The following is a 17,871-nucleotide window of genomic DNA, read 5'->3' as shown; positions in this document are numbered from 1 at the left end:
CCCACATCTTTCCTGGAGGTCAAATCCTCCTCCCATCTTCTCTAGATATTTAACTTTCAAAAGACCTGGTCCAAGTCTCTACTATTGTCTACATGATGGCAATGCCTTCCTGAAAGTTCTCCCTACCTCTAATGCTCTTACTACCTGTTATATCCTCATTATTATCGAATACCTTTTTTCTAATAATTTGCAAGTCTTATTTCCCTGTTTAAAATCCTTTAGCAAAGGCTTCTCACAGACTTCTACACAAATGTCAGATCCCTTATGATGAACTAAAAGACCATTATTTGTTCTTAGTTCCCTTCCTAGAACTATCCAGCTCAGCCCACATACTATAGTTACTGAGAGTGACATATAGGTCATGACTGTCCTGGCACCTGGAAAGAAAACTTGTATGATTAAAGGGGAGGTAGCAAAGCCTTCCCTCTCTTTAAAATACCAGTAATTACTTGTGTGCTTGTGTATTTCTCCCAAAATTAGATTGTGGGTTTCCCAAAAGTGGTAATGGTTTCTTTCCATATTTTTATTTTAAAGATTTAGTTTTGTTTCTGCCCTACTGTATTGTTCACTAAGTGAATGAAAGCAAAGAGGAAAAGAAAAACGGTGATGCAGAAACGGCAATACCAAGCAGGAGAAAGATAAAGAGACTACAGAGATAAAAGGAAGAAAGGAAAGACAGCCTTTAATGACACTGTTTTACAGTGACTGTCAAACTTTGTTCTGCCCTTGGCTTGCCTCCATCTTGCAAACATGCAGCCCCTAAAGCTCACTATATAATTTTTTAATCAAGTAACCTAATAAAAGAATTTTATTTGAGAGACAGAAAGAATATTTGCCCTAAAGCATCTAAGAATCCTGTTGGAGAACAAACATCTAAGCATCTGCAGACAGCTGGGGAGTTTTTGAAGAAAAGAAGAAATGTTAGGAATTGAGCAGAATTATTCACTTGCATCTCATTAATATTTAACCTTAGGTATATCTTTAGCAAGCTGGAGAGAGAACATTAAAGTTGGCCTATCTTCTAATTGAATATTCTAAGTAGGTTAGACAATGACCAAGACAAAATCAGGCCTGGAGTAAGAACTGCTGCAGGAGTCAACAGTGTTGGAGCCCTTTCTTCCTGTCTGCATATACCTATGACACACCATATGACAACCCTTGCTTTTTGTCTCAGGTGCTTCATCTTTTCCCCAGCTAATGGGTGAAAAATAGGATATTCTGGATAATGTCCCAATTGGGTAAGGCTGAACATGGAAAAGGGATACAAGTGCCAAGGTGTTCAGGAAAAAAAACCCAGATCTGAAAGGACTGTCATAAGACGCTGTCACCTCACATGAAGATCAGAGCAACTTCCAGACTAAGGTGAAGAGCCTTGGTAACAAGATGATATTCTTTCTTTCTCTCTCCCTCCCTTCCTCCTTATTTCTCAGTAGCAGTTGCATAGATTAGGAACTCAGGTTGATGCATTTTGACCATTAAAACAAATACATTAAAAAAATTCAACATCCCTAGCAATCAGGGAAATGAAAATCAAAACAACCTTGAGATTTCATCTTGCTCCGATTAATATGATACCCAGCAAGAATATAGGAGATAATAAATGCTGGGAAGGATGTGGGGGGAAAAGGAACACTTAAACACTGTTGGGATTGTACATTAATACAACCACTATGGAAGTCAGTTCAGAAGTTCCTCAAAAGACTAGGCATGGAACCACCACATGACACAGCTATTCCGCTTCTCAGTGTTTATCCAGAATTAAAGTCAGCATGCTGTAGTGATACACGCATACCCTTGTTTATAACAGCACAACTCAAGTTATGAATCCAGCCTAGGTATCTCTCAGTAGATGAATGGATAAAGAAATCGTGGTGTATATATACAACAGGGCTTTATTCAGTCATAAAGAAGAATGAAATTACGTCACTTGCAGGAAAATAGATGGAACTGAAGAGAATGATGTTGAGTAAAGTAAACTCAAAGAGTTTATGTGGAGGCTAGAGAGAAAAACATATTTTATAAAGGGACCCATGAAAATAGAAGGGAGACCAGTAGAGTGAAGGAGGGGACCGGGGATATGGAAGAGAGAAAGGAAAGGTGAGATCCTGGGGAATTAAATTGATCAAATTATGTTATGTGCATGTACAAATATGTCACAACCAATCCCACTATTATGAATAATGATAATAAACCAATATAGAGAGCCTTGGTCAGAAGGAATACTTTCAAGAGGGTAAATAGATTGCATGGCTTATCTCTACCTGAGGAAGAAAGTCAGAGTTAATAGCTCATGAATGGCTCAAGGAATGGCACTCCACATAGTGGAACAAGGCTGCAAACAGCATGTGAGTGACTAAAGTCAAGGAGGGAAAGGGTTAGCAGGAGCCAAATCATCACTGTGAAGATTTTAGACTTGACCTTATAGACAATGAGAATACATTATTGTAAAGGTTTTAAGTTAAAAAAAAAAAATGGAACAGATCTGATTTTAGAAGGGGATTTTGGTCACAGGTAGAAGAGAGGAGACGAACCTGAAATCAGAAAGTTTTTACAATAATCCAAAGCAGATATGAAAGAGTTCTAATATAGGCAGCAGAAATGAAGAGTAGTTGTCAAAAGATCAGGAAGATAAAGGGAGAAACTAGAAGAAATGGAGAGTAGTCGTGGAAGACACTCATCTCTAGTCATGTGACTTCAACTACAGGTTGTGTGGTTACACCAGTTACTCCACAACCTGACAAGTTGACGAGTGCTAGGGAAGGACATCTTTCATACTCTAGCAAATCTGGGCATTCAAAGCAGAATTTCTAGGCTGGGGAATGTAGCTCACAGGTAGAGCACTGCTAGCATGTGCCCTGGGTTTGCTCTCCAGACACGTGCGCGCACACACACACACACACACACACACACACACAGAGCTTCTCACTAGCGCTACCCATTGGCAGTACCTATGGAGCATCCATGATCCCTGGGCCTTGTGCCAGACTCTCCTTGTTGCGGTTCTGTTAGTTACTCTTGATTAACAAAATCACTGCTGTAAAATGAAATCACACCAATAAATACATGCTCCAAACATTCAAAACACAAACATTTCTTAACTCTTGCATTTTTAAAAAGGTCCAACATAAAAAATAAGCAGCATATTTGCAAGCTCAAATATTTGAAATGCACTTCTTGTTTTATTTATAATGTTCACTAACAACTTACAACACATTTTCCTCTGGATATAAATGAAAGAATAAGTGAAGAAAAATGAAAATCATAAATCTGAAAGATTAAGAAAATTATTTCAGATAAAATCATACACTTACCCTGTTTTTCTCAAACCTATTATCCATCAGAATTATATCTGGTAAGTGTTAAATATTCACCTTCTAGGGTCCAACTTTAGAGGTTCTTATTCAGTGGATTCAAGAGGGAATCAGAATCTGAATTGTATTTAGTTTTCCAAGGAAATTTTGATGTTGGTGATCCCAAAGTCAATCTTTGAGAAACATGAACTATCTCATTTATGCTGATCCATAGAGTATCAGCAAAATGTAACAGATTCTACCTCATTTACAAAGACTTTTGCCTAGTCTCTCACTGAATCCAGGTCTTATCATTAGTTTTGAAATCAGGCTCATCAAAACTGTAAAGAAAAACCTTCTTACATTTTATTTTCTTTGAGGAAGAAGATCACAACACCATATACTGTGGAAAGAGTGGGATACTAGTTAGAGAGTAGGAGGTCTTACCCTCGGCTTAGTTTCCAAGACTATGGACTGGGATTTGTGGAAGGAGTTTTCCATGCATATGGGGTCACAAGAATGTGGCATTTGATGTGAGATGTAGTTCAAAATTGGGAAAGTAGCAAGTATGATTCATGACAAGAGCGGCTCTTATGCCTGTGGCAGAAACCTGGGTCAGGAACCAGATGAAATAAAAGTACAGATAATGAATCAGGAAACCTGGCACAGGAGAGCTCTAACAACCTTGATCTCATGTTAATTCTCCAGTTGATTCTGAGTGAAACTGAGTTTGAGATCCACTCCTCTAAATAGTTTCTTCTGCAGACTGATGATGGTTTTTGGCTCAATTGCAAATGAAAAGACTCAATTTCTTGTACCTTTTGGTAGTACTTATGATCTTTCTGAACTCAGCTCCAATATCAAGTCCTTAAGAAGTCTCTTTTGATCCCCATCCCCCGATCCTTCTTTCTGTGAACTCTGCTCTGCAGTCTTCACTCCTTTCAGACCGTCCATTCGTTTGAGCAGTGATCCATTTATATGTTCAGGGACCCTCACCTTAAAAAAAAGTCTTAAAAACTGTAGAAAGAAGATATTTTCCCTTCCTTAGGTTGGGAAAACAAATACGTGATTCACAGTCCAAGAAACAGACACAGATAATGGTTTTATCATAGCCCTGGTAAATTTCATGCACTTATTATTTGTCTCCTCCAATGGGTTCTCCAAGGGCATGATTTATTTGTGTTTGTATCCCCATCTCAATTGGCATGTCGTCTGGCAGGTGACAGGCCCTCAATAAATGCTTATTGAATTTTCAAGAATTCATAAATATTTATTTATTCTTAAATACATATTTAACCATCTTATAACTCATTTTCAACATTTATAAAAGGAAGATTGAATCTTATTGTCTCTAAATCTTAATCCCTTTGAGATCTAAACTTGTTTTTTTTTCTTTTTATAGCACACAAAAAAGTATATATATATATATATATATATATATATATATATATATATATATAAATAATGTTTTTGGTTGTGCTTCCTAAACTTTAATGTGTAAGCTATTTGCATGCAGAACTTGTTAAAATGCAAATTATAATTTGGTAGGCTTGGGGATGGACCTGAGATTATGCATTGTATATAAGCTTCTAGGTTGTACTGGTGCATCTGGTCAAGGATGACATTTGAGTAAGTAGTATAATTTTAAGAGATGGAGCTGATTCTATCATGTCATACTCTTTAAGGCAGGTAAAGTACCAGACTTCCTGAGTTCAGATCCTAGCCCCAACGGTTGAGAGGAATAGTGGATAAATCACCTTAACATATTTGTATGTCAGTGTCCTCATCTGTAACAGAGGGATAATGATAGGCTTTCATGACATTAACAAGTTAGTTCACATGAAATCCTTATAATGGTGCTCATCTTAGTAAGTACCACAGACGTGAGCTCTACAGTTTCACTCTTTTTCAGTCTCCTTGTTTTTTCAGTAATCCTTTTGTTTTTTATGTTTAGGAACCCTTGCATTAAAAACAACAACAAACCTTGAAAACTGTGGAAAGAAGATATTTTCCATTTCTAAGGTTTAGAAAGTAAATACAGAATCCATAGTCCAAGAAACAAAATCAGAAAAGAAAAGAAAATTAACTTGTTCTTTGTCCAGCAACAATATTCTGTCCCTTTCATCCCATAACTTCCCATTGGTAACAGTGAAAATATATACTATTATCCCTTTCACAAAGACAAAATGCAGGAACTATAATCCATAATAAAAAGAAAATCCAGCCAAAATATGAGTTGAAAATCAATATAGCCATAAATGTTAGCAAAAACAGAAAAACAACAACAACAAATAAAACCACACATACAATAAAACTTTCTTTTTAGGATACAAGGGTGATTTCCTAACACTAAAATATCAGTTCTTCAGCAAGCCAACTGCTTTTCAGTTACAGGTGTCTAGCTCACAGGGGGTTATCATAATGTGAGAAGGCTCATTCTGACCTGAAATAAATTAATAGAAAACAGAGGATTCAATTTCAGGAAAGGAGGATAAGATAAGTGTCAGAGTGCCACACGAAGAGAAAAACACTCAGAGAATCTGCTATCATCAAGAGTCTTGTGTCCTATTAAGAAGCAGAGATGCAAAAGGATAAAAGAGGCTCAGAACAAATATTACTGAGAACCTACTACATACCAAGTGCTTCAGTGTGAGTCCTAAACATCCAGTCATGCTCCCTGTGAGAAGTGTTTCAAAACTCCTTTTAAGATGAGGAATCTTGTGAGCCTCTGACTCTCCTGACTACCAAGAGTCAGAAGTTCATACTTGCCAGACCTAGGTTTGGCCCAGCTGGGATTTGAGCACAGTCATAGTGAATTCTCTAAGACTCTAACTACTCCACTTGCTTCACTTTCCAGGAACATTTGAGCTTTCTCAAGATTAAAACAAGTTTAAGGTCATATAATAAATGCAAAGCCAAGACAAAATGAAGAGGAAATGAATACATTGTGCCAAAGACACATTCCATCTTTTAATATTGGAAGAGTAAATCGTGGGACCTGACAAATTTGCCAGGCTGGTTAATAGTCCTGTCAGCTAGGTTTACATTTTCCCTGGATTTCAGTCAGATGCAATATGGTATGTGACTTCTCTTCTTTTGGTTTAACATACATGTGGAGAAGAGCATCTGCCTTAGCAGGCAGTGTGTGGTGCAAAACCCACAGGACCATGAATTGTGGCCTGGCTGCTGCTGGTCTTAACTTTGGTTGCTTGGGTCACCAGGGCTCTTTGGATTAGAGAAGGTTCCATTGGACCTCTGAACCCTTGTTAAGTGAAGGAGGTTAACCCAGGGGAGGGAGCAAATGAATTCATGGTCCTAAAAGATGCTTGATTTACACCCAGAGTTTGGTTAACTGTTTATTTATAAACAAAATAGAACACAAAGTAGAAAACCTGGGCTATTGGTTTAATTTATATTTCAATACACCACAAGATCCTTTTTATATCTTGTTGTATATGCAGTCACAGGTAACCCACTTTTAATGCTGAACCTAACCCATCCTTTTTGTTTGGATTACACACAAAGGGAACCTGAGAACTTTAAAAAAATTCAGTCTGTTTTTCACACTTAGAAAATTTGACTCCATATCATGTACAACCACAAGAATGGAATCCTAATTAGAATAAGTTATACTCCCTGTATGTATAATATGCCAAAATTCTCTCTACCATCATGTATATCTAAAAATAACAAATAAAAAATAAGAAAACAAAGTATATAGGGAATTCAATGTTGGGATTTAAAGATTAATGAAGGACCTGAATAGATATTTCTGAAAATAGAGCATACTAATGGGAAAAAAAAGAAAATTCCAATTATTTCTTATTCAAATTTAAATTCCTATTTTAGATGAAAGAAGATCTTTAAGAACCATACTCTAAAGAGAATCAAATAACAGAAATGTTTCATAATTGTGGGCTTTCAGAAACAGAAGGATATCTAAATATCGTAATTCTGCCTTGATTTTTTAAAGAATATATGAATAAAAGGAAAGTAAAAGTTGTATCCTATAAAAATTAGTTTTATATGCAGTAATTTTCAACAGGTTGTAAAGAAGATTTAAAACTGAAAAATGATCACATCCTGTGTTTTGTAACATAGCTTAGAATAAGATGTTCTAATAAAGAAAAAAATAACATTCACATAGTGTTTAGATTAAATATTTACGAAGAATGAGCACTTCCTGGATACTGAAGCAACTTAAAAATAAAATTTAATCTTTCTTTGCTAAATCAGAAGTTATTAAAAATCTCACACATTTTTAGAGACACAAAAATAGCATCTAACAGAATTTGTCTTGCTACTGTCCACATATAGACACTTTTAGTAGGAGAATTACCAGGTTAATAGAGCAGCCAATAACCTGTATTTCACTATAATAATATGTATCATTTGGGAAGATATATCCCCCTTTCATATTACATTTAAAATACATTATTGAGAATAACAATATTAGTGGTCATGTACTCCACATTCTCTAGCTAATCAAGATGTAACTGCATATGATTTCTTGTTTCTGCTTGTTGTTATTACAAACTTGGACATTGTTGTGATAGACATATTCCTTTCCAAAATCTCTATGTGACATTCAGAGCCAAACAACTTTCAAGTCTTTTTTTAAATAATGAAAGCAAATCTAAGAGATCTAATGTTTGTCTTAAATTGACTCTCAATCTGTTTAAGCAGAGGAAACTTCCCATTCAACTTAGGATTGTTATAAGTTAACCAATTTTTCTATATAAACCAAAAACAAAAAGCAGACTTGCTTTTAAAATTATTTAAAGTCTTTATGAGTCTTGAGAGTTATGTGCTTTTGCAATATTACAAAATGAACATTAACATTTTCATTTTAGGGATTTGGAAGATTTATCTAGTAATTAATATTGATATATTGACTATAAAGAACAGCTGTTTTATAAATGGATCTCGCTAATGCAATCAATAGCATTCATTGAACACAATAAACAGCAACCAAGCATTAAAATAGAAATACAGACTGGAACTTGTGCATCCATTATGTTCATAATAAAAACTGACACACTCTTAATGTTTTAGTCATAGAGAAATGTTTAAAATGTTCATTTCCTTCATAATAAAAATTATTGGGTAGGAAATGAATTTGAGGACAGGGAAGAGTAAGGACATTCTGAACATCAAATACATCAAAGGCAAAAACTCTTGAAAACCACAGCTTCTTAGTTACAAAACAAAGATGACAGAAGTCAGCACTGCTGCAAAATCATGGAAGAACTGTAAAACCAGCTGGCTGGGAAGTGGTTCTATAACCTCTCTGCAGCATCCCTGTGGTCAATAGATACTCTAGCTATGGTTCCCTCATCCCACTGTCACAGAAGTTACATATTTCATCTTGGTTTTCTAAAGCCCGCCTTCAAAATATATGCATTTTTAAAATAATTTTATTCTATTTCTTATGTGGTGCTGAGGATCAAACCTAGTGTCTCACATGTGCTAAGCAAGCACTCTACCACTGAGCCACAACCCCAGCCCCAAAATATATTTTTATTAAAGTATGCTTTTATAGTAATAGTATAATAATGTCTATGTAATAAGTTCGAAAAGGTATATTAGTTAATATTTTAAAAACTGAAAAGAAAATGTACCCATATTATCACTTTTATTATTTCCTTGCTCTTAATTTTATTTTGAATGGGTAATTCATGTAGTACAAAATTCAGCAGCTAATAATATTTTACAAAGTTCAATATTTTGTTCAGAGACATGACTGTGCCCTAAGCAGTTCTAAAAATAGTAAATTACCATTAATATCACATCTTGTTCCTCTTCCACATCCTGATACGATATTTCAGCTCTCTTGTTTAACACTGTATGTGCACCTTCAATATTCTGAGGAATTGCTTTTACCAAGAATGCAGAACTTCATTAGGGTATGATTTATAAACTAGGAAGCATTTAAATTTACATATATATACAGACTTATGCCATCTCTTTATTTTAATGTGTCATCTCTCCTAGTCAATAAAATGACTACTAAAATAAGTTGTTTCTCCATCTCATGTGGGGAATAGGAATAAGGGATATAAAATAGTGTAGGCAAGGGTTTGTTGAAAAATATGCCCAGTTTTAAATTCTTATAATAATAACACAATTGTTTTATTTTAGAAGTTTTTAAATAAAAATTTATGATGAAAAAGCAAATTTTAAAAACCTAGCATATGGTCCAAATTCACTCTGTTGTAGATCAAGAGTCTTAGGCCCACGGATATTAAGCAGCTTGCTCAGGATCATATATCTAATGAATGACACATCTGAGACCAGAATCCAGTCTCTCGGTCCCTGATCTTGATCTCATTTTGCAGCCAAAATTATTTCCACTGATGCACATTGCCTTTGAATGTCCTGCCAAGATAGTATATATTCAAATGATATATATATACATATATATCTCAAATGATACATATGGTGTTCCCTTAGATTTTTGTGGGAATAAATTAATAAATAGAATAATGAAGGAATTAGATAAATTCATAGGCAATTTACTCACGCTAATTATGAAAATAAAATTAGGGCTATTTGCAGTTTACTATCAAAATTGTCACCTAGAGAGGTCCTCTTCTCTCTATTGAAACCCAATTCTCCAAAATGATGGCCACACCCAAGGAATTGACCTCAGGACCAACTGTTCTTCTAAGCTGTCTAACCCACCCCTGCCCTCTGTCTTGGCCATCTACTTTAATGCTCCTCTTGGCCTCATTCCCTCTCTGCTTCCGTCATTACATCATTACAGCCTTTTATTTTTTTTTCCTTTTTGAGGATTGAATCCAGGAGTACTTAACCACTGAACCACATCCCCAGCCCTTTTTATGTTTTATTTTGAGAGAGCATCTCACTAAGTTGTTTAGGGCCTCACTAAGTTGCTGAGGCTGGCTTTGAACTTGTGGTCCTCCTGCCTGGGCCTCCTGAGTCACTGGGATTACAGGCATGCACCACTACACCTGGCTACAGCCTTTCTTTAAGGTCTACTGTCACTCTCTTTTTCTCTCACTGTGATTTGTCCATTTGTACAAGTAATTCTCTGTAGATGGTCCCAAATTTCCTTCCTCTGTTCTTCCGTTGATGTTGATCTATGGTTATATTTCTAACTGCCCATGGAAAAATCTCCTTTTGAGTATCTTAAGCAAGTACCTAAAATTATAATAATGAATAATAAATGTATAATATAATGAATTTCTTTCTCCACCTAAAAAAATCCCTTTTTTGAATTCCATGCTTTTTATATTCTTATAATAAAGCAGGATCAAAACTTGGGAGTCTTCTTTGGTCCTTTATCTCTGTTTCCAACATATATGCCATCCCTAGACTTTGTAAACTTCTTTTGTAATTTATATGTTATCCCTCTTTATCCTAATCCAGTTGCCTCTTTCTTGTCTTTATTACCTAATTTGGGACTACTTTCTAAAACTCTTAATTTTTTTTTTTTTGTCTCTTGTTTTCCATCCACTAGCTTGACTAACAGATGCATTCTTCAGATGAATTTTTGTAGAAGTAATCCCCTTGTATTCTCCTAGGACCCTTCAAATCCTCTTACTCTTTATCCAATACTTTTTCTTTTTCATGGTCTCTGATTTTGCTTTTGACTATCTTACGATCATATAATTTATAAAGTTGTTCTGATGATATATATCTCTTTATGTTATCTTTTATCTTCTTTTTTTTTTGGTACTGGAGATTGAACCTGGGGCACTTTACCACTGAGCTGCATTCCCAGCCCTTTCTATTTCTTATTTTAAGACAGCGTCTCTCTGAGTTGTTTAGACCTTGCTAAATTGCTGAGGCTGACCTCAAACTTGGGATCCTCCTGCCTTAGCTTTCTGAGTCACTGGGATTACAGGCCTGAGCTACTGTGCCTGGCTCTACTTTATCCTTCTAATGAATCAGCAAAAGCACCTTCACCAACCACATGCGTGTGTACACACACACACACACACACACACATGATGAGGTGTCTCTCAAAAACTCACGCATGAGACAATGCAAGAAGGTTCAGAGAAGAAATGATTGGGTTATGAGAACCTTAATCCATTCGGTGAATTAATCACCAGATGGTATTGAGTGGTAGCTGAAGGCAGGTAGGGTGTGTGGCTGGAGGAGGTGGGTATTGGGGGTGTGATGACAAGCGGAGATCTCTATGCTTTCTGATCATCATGTGAGCTGCTTCCCTGCGTCACACTCTTCTGCTATAAGGTTCTGCCTCACCTCAAACCTTGAAGAATGGAGCCTGCTGTCTATGAACTGAGACCTCTGAAACTGTAAGCCCCCAGATAAACTTTTCTTCCTTTACAATTGTTCTGGTCAGGGCTCTTAGTTGCAGGAAGAAAGAACTGACAAAAACAGACATCTTGCATGTTTCTGTTTAAAAACAATGCTGAATTAAAATTTAGTCTTAGATGGTAAATAATTCTAAAGTAATGTTTAACTTGCTTTTGTATCTTGTCATGTTAATTTTCAAAAGTATCTGAACTTAAAACTCATGTATAAAATATGAGTAGTGTTAAATATTTTTGATTTGCATTATCTCTAAACCATGCTAAAAATTACTTTAAATAAGTAAAAGACAGCATTTTAGATATAGGGAAATATAATTAGATTGGCTTATTAGGACCAAAATTATACAGTAGACATTGCTTCCTTATTTTCAGTCATTTCCTAAACAGACTAATGAACACAAACTGAAACATAGGTAACCCTTGCTCAGTTTTGAGACTGTGAAGGGATTTCCCTAGTATTTAAGTGTGTCAATATGAACCAGTTATATAAGTCTAACTGTAAGACCAATTGGATTTGAGATGACACCCTTCTAGTCCTGTCATATTTTTAGAAGAAGAAAACAATGACAGTACTTGCTGAACCAGAATTACTATCAAAATTAACAACAAATGACAAGAAAGATCATAAGCATTTAACCACAAGCCAATCTTACTTAAATCAGGATTGTCCATCAGAAATATTCTGTCAACCGTTTATAATCTGAATTCTGGTGTTTCAATCAATTAAATTATAAGATACATAAAAAGACACCAGGCAATTCTATTTTGTGGTAAGGTGGGTACAACCCAAGTATTACTTGTTAGTAGCTTTTTTTGAGATACACTATTAAGTCTGCCTTCTTTTTAATGCTAATGAAAATCATTTTTGTTGCAGGGATGTATTTTCTGGAATTTTCCAAAAACTCCATCAGTGTCTTCTCTCCCTGGGTAAAACCTTCTTGTTGGCATTAAGAGAATCCAAGGGCCTGACCTGCATTCCACCCAAACAGCCCCATCTTCTGGTTGCCTTTCTTTTCCACGATGTAGCATCAGGCACCCTTCTGAATGAAATTCTTGCCTCTCTCAGCATTACCCATTTTTAATTCACTCTTTCATCACTCCACTGCAAAGGTTGACTTTGGAAGCAGAACATCCCAGTGCCAATGACCAAGAACGTGAAGGTCTGTATTCAAAGTCTTTAGCTTGACTTCTAAGGCCATATGTGACCCACTATGGCCTCATCTTCTCCAAAACTTTGAGCTTTAAGGTCTGCCCCACATGGCAAAGTGCCCCTGTAAGAGATTTGGTTCTAAACCTCTTGCTCTGACCTGTCTGAATTGATTCACTGTAATCTGCTTTTGGTCCTTGCAGTATTTGACCTTAGAATTAAAGTTCCATGATCTGATACCCCTGATCATTCCTCTGCTGTTCAACTCTTCAAACCCTTCTCTTCAAACCTCTCTCCCTGACTGCTACTAGTTTTTAATCAGCTTTTTGTTGCTGTGACCAAAAGACCCAACAAGAGCGATGTAGAGGAGGAAAAGTTTATTTTGGCTCAGTTTCAGAGAGTCAGCCTGTGGTTGGCCAACTTCACAGCTCTGGGCCTGAGGTGAGGCAGAACATAATGGTGGAAGAGTGTGGTGGAGGAAAGCAGTTAAGGACATGAAAACCAGGAAGTAAGGGAGACCAGGGACAAACTATAACCCCCAAAAGCATACCCCTGGTTATCTACTTCTTCCAGCCACACCCTACCTGCCTATAGTTACCACCTAGCTAATTCATATCAGTGAATTAATCCATTGATTAGTTAAGTTTTTCATAAACTAATTGTTTCATTTGTGAACATTCTTTCATTGTCTCACACATGAGCTTTTGGGGGATACCTTCTATCTAAACCATAGTGGCTACCAATAACTATGCAAGAAAAACACTTTTTTTTTTCTGGAACATTAAATATTGCCACAATACTTCCACATTCTTTCTCTCATACCTACTCTAGAGCTTGCTCTGTGTACTCAAAAACTTTCCAGACAACTACTGTCCATGACTGCTCACTGCCAGACATACAGATCTAATCAATGTCTCCTATGAAGTATCAAGCATATCCATCTTTTTTAAAATTAATTTTTATTGTAAACAAATGGGATACATCTTGTATCCCTGTTTGTACATGAAGTAGAGGCATACCATTTTTGTAATCATACATTTACCTAGGGTAATATTCATCTTTGGTTTTTGTTAGCACTGGTCTCAATTGTCTTCAGCTTTCTTTGTTGATCTCATCTCTACCTCACTCAGTGCCCACTGAAGTTACTTAAGCATTACCCAGAATGCTTCCTCTGAAATCATATAGCAGAACTGTATATGATGTAAGTCCCATATATATGTACCATATCTAATTAAAAAAATTTTGGCAGCCTCATTACAAAAGTAAAAAAAGTAAAATTAATTTTATGTTTAATTTTATCCAACATATCCAAATATTCATCATTTAACATAAAACTAACACTGAAATTATTGAGCTGTTTTCACATTCTTTTAAAATTTTTCATTCTAAGTCATCAAAGTCATCAAAATCTGGTGCGCATTTGTGGGCTTTGGGGTTTATTTATTTCTGGTACTGGGGATTGAGCTCAGGGCACTTTACCACTGAGTTACATCCCCAGTCCTTTTCCTAGATAAGTTGCTTAGGGTCTCATTAAGTTGCTGAGGCTCTCCTGGAACTTGTGATCCTACTGCCTCATCTCCCTTGTCACTGGGATTAAAGGCATATGCTGCCATTCCTGGCTCTGGTGTGCATTTTGGAGTTATAGAAAATTTCAGTTCACATTAGTCACATTTCAGATGCCCAATAGCAAGATGGGTTTTGTGGCTACCATAATGGATAGCACAAGTCTATCATAGTTGCTAATTGTTTGGTATTTAGCATATGCTAATTTGAAGTTACTATTTATAAATCGATAACTAGGTTCTAGATTATCAACTCCTGGGACATGGGAATAGCCAGTGCCAGATTATAAATACTCAGTGCTGGGGCACAAATAACCGATTGGAAACAAGCACAGCTAAATAGGCCAATACAACACACTGTATAAGAGCTAAAGTGAGAAGAAGCACTGTGCTGGGGTGCTCTGTATCTCCCCTATACCTCTCAGACCTGCCTCCACTAAGGTGCACTCAAGGAAAGAAGTAAAGTACTAGCCAAATAATTTTTAAATGATTAATAATTATAAATATGCTACACTCTATAAAGGAGAGGGGTGTCAGGAACCTCAGAACTAGGGAAAACTCACCTAGTGTTCAAATGAAATTTAAAATGAGAACTGAAGGGAATGTAAGACCCAAAGGAACAGGGAGAGAAGAGCATTCTAAGCAAAAAAAAAAAAAAAAGGCCTGTGGTAGAAAGTGGTCAAGAAAGGACCCTGAGAAGTTCCCCAGAGCCTAAGCCTGACATGCTCTTGGCATACTACACAGGTTTCCTTTAAAACTTGAAGGAAGTCGAAACCAGTGAAAATGTAGTCCTATTTGCTAATTTTTGTTTTCATTGCCTGATTTTTTGGTCTCATGTCCAAAATACCATTGCCAAGGCCAATGTCAAGGAGATTCACCTCAACTTTTTTTATTTATAAGATTTATTGTTTCAAATCTTACATTTAGGTTTTTAGTACATTATTATAGTGATTTGTATGTATTTTTCAAGAAGAGGGTTCAATTTCATTGCATGTGAATAACAGTCTTCCAAACACAATTGCTGAAGATACCATTCTTTCCTCATTGTGTCTTCTTGATGGCCTTATTAGAAAGTAGTTGACAGCTATGCTTGGGTCCATTCCTGGGCTCTGTGTTCTATGCTATTGGTCTGCATGTCCATCATTGCATTGCTTCCATACTCTTCTGCTTTCTATATCTTTGTAATGCAATTTGAAATAAGGAAGAGATGTTTCCAACTTGGTTTTTCCTTCTCTAGATTGTTTTGACTATTCAGGATCCTTTGTGATTCCACATGATATTTAAAAGTTATTTTTCTATTTCTGTAAAAATGCTATTGCAGTTTTGAAAACAATTGCATTGAATGTATATAATACTTTGAAAAGTATGGACATCAATTCCCATTATCTATCAATATATATTTTTCCTTTTATTTGTATCTTCTTCAACTTTTTTATCAATGTTTTATAGTTTTGGTGTTCAGATGTTTCATGTTCTTGATTAAATTAATTCCTAAGTAATTGATTTTTTGTTGCTATTTTAAGTGGGATTATCTTCCTGATTTTTCAAATAGATATGAAATATAAAAATTACAACTGATTTGGAATGATGATGTTATATCCTGCTGCTTTACTGAATTCATTTACTAGTTCTAACAGGATTTTGGTGGGGTTTTTCAGGTTTTTAAATATAAAATCATGTCATCTGCAAACAGATAATTTTACCAATTTCTTTCCAATTCTGATACCTTTTCTTTCTTCTTCTTATCTGATTGTTCTTGCTAATACTTCCAGTCCTATGTTGAATACATGTGGCAAAAGTGAGCATTCTTTCCTTGGACCAGATCTCAGAAGAAAAGTTTTCAGTTTTTCCTCATTGACTACATTACCTTTGGACTTTTCATAAAAGTCCTTTGTTAGGTTGAGGAAATTTTTTTTCTATTTTGCTGATAATTATTATCATGAAAGAACATTGAACTGTATCAAACTAAAAAACTACAGATCAAAGGGGAAAAAAATCAATACAGTGAAAAGTTAGCCTGTGGATTGAGAGTAAATATTTGCAAGCCATGTATGTGATAAGGGGTTAATGTCCAAAATGTATAAGGAACTCACAAAACCTAATAGAAAAACAAGCAAAGAAAAAAAAAAAAAAAAAAAAAAAGACCCCAAATCCCAATTTAAAAAATGGTCAAAGGACCTGAATGCATGAATAGGCATTTTTCTCAAGAAGATATAAAAATGACCAACACTTGTATGAAAAGTCATTGGACATTACTAATAATCAGGAAAATGAAAATCAAACTCACAATAAGATATCACCTTCTATCAGTTAAGATTACTGTTATCAAAAAGGCAAAAGGTAAATATTGGTGAGGGCAAGGAGAAAAGAAAAGAGAACCTTTGTACACTGTTGGTGGGAATGTAAATTTGTGCAGTAATTATGAAAAACAGTATGCAGTTTCCTCAAAAATAAAAATAGAATGATTATATGACCCAGCAACCCCTCTGCTGGGCATGTATCCAAAGGAAATGAAATTAGCACATCATAGAGATAATCAGCAATCCTGTGTTTATTACAGCACTGTTCATGATAACCGGGTTGTAGAAATCATCTAAAGGTTCATCAACAAATGAACAAAGAATTTGTGAGATCTGTAGTGGTGTGTGTGTGTGTGTGTGTGTGTGTGTGTGTGTGTGTGTGTGAATATTGTTCAGCCTTAAAAAGAGATACTTCCATTTTTGACAACAGAGAGGGAATTGGAGAATGCTTTCCTAAGTGAAATAAGCCAGATGCAGAAAAGTATTGCTTAATCTAATTTACACATGGAACCTAAAAATTAGTTAAGTACATATCAGGTGGGGAGAAGGAGAAAGTGGGGACATATGGGTCAAAGCATATAAAGTTGCTGTTATATAAGGATAGGTAAGTCTAGAGATCTAATGTATAGCATTAATGATATTATTTTTAATAATATTGTATACTGAAAGTTTGCTAAGACAGTAAATTTTAGGTGTTTTTATGACACCAAAAGAAATATTCGGAGACACCCGCTAACTATGGAAAGGGGCAGATATGTTAATTAACTTACTTGTAACATCACTTCGCTACATATATTTATCAAAACCAGCGTGTTACACACCTTAAATAAATACAATAAAAAAACACAAGGAAGCTCTTGTGAGTGACCACATCACAAATTTAGGGACAGAGTTTTAACAAGACTTTGGGTTCCATCTTAATGAGTTTTATTCAGGTTTTAGACTTTTTTCCAATTTCATAATCTTCTGACAGATAATAGAACCAAAAGCTTTTGCTTTCTGTCCCCAAGAGTAGGAATTTACAAGCTCACCCTGAGAGAAAGAGAAAGTGAGATCAGACCCAGAAAACAGATGTGCTAAATAGTATCTTGTTAAATCAGGAGCAACTCTTCGATTAATTTAATTTAATTAATTAAATTTAAATTAATTAATTAATTTAAATTAATTAATTTAATGTTTAATGATATTAAACATTAAAGAAAAAAAAAATCCATGAAGGACAGTTAGTCCTATATCCCTGAAATTCACCCATTAAATATGAACAGG

The 17,871-nt window shown here is 35.4% G+C and overlaps 1 pseudogene; it reads right to left on the bottom strand.

Annotated features, from left to right (window-relative positions):
- Positions 1-12,396: 12,396 nt before the first annotated feature.
- On the bottom strand, positions 12,397-12,672 carry LOC124993588 (cytochrome c-like; annotated as a pseudogene).
- Positions 12,673-17,871: the final 5,199 nt, after the last annotated feature.

This window comes from Sciurus carolinensis, chromosome 9 (assembly GCF_902686445.1).
Source record: "Sciurus carolinensis chromosome 9, mSciCar1.2, whole genome shotgun sequence".
NCBI lineage: Eukaryota > Metazoa > Chordata > Mammalia > Rodentia > Sciuridae > Sciurus > Sciurus carolinensis.
Note: the sequence above shows the minus strand (reverse complement) of the source record. Positions and strands in the feature narration are given on the sequence as shown.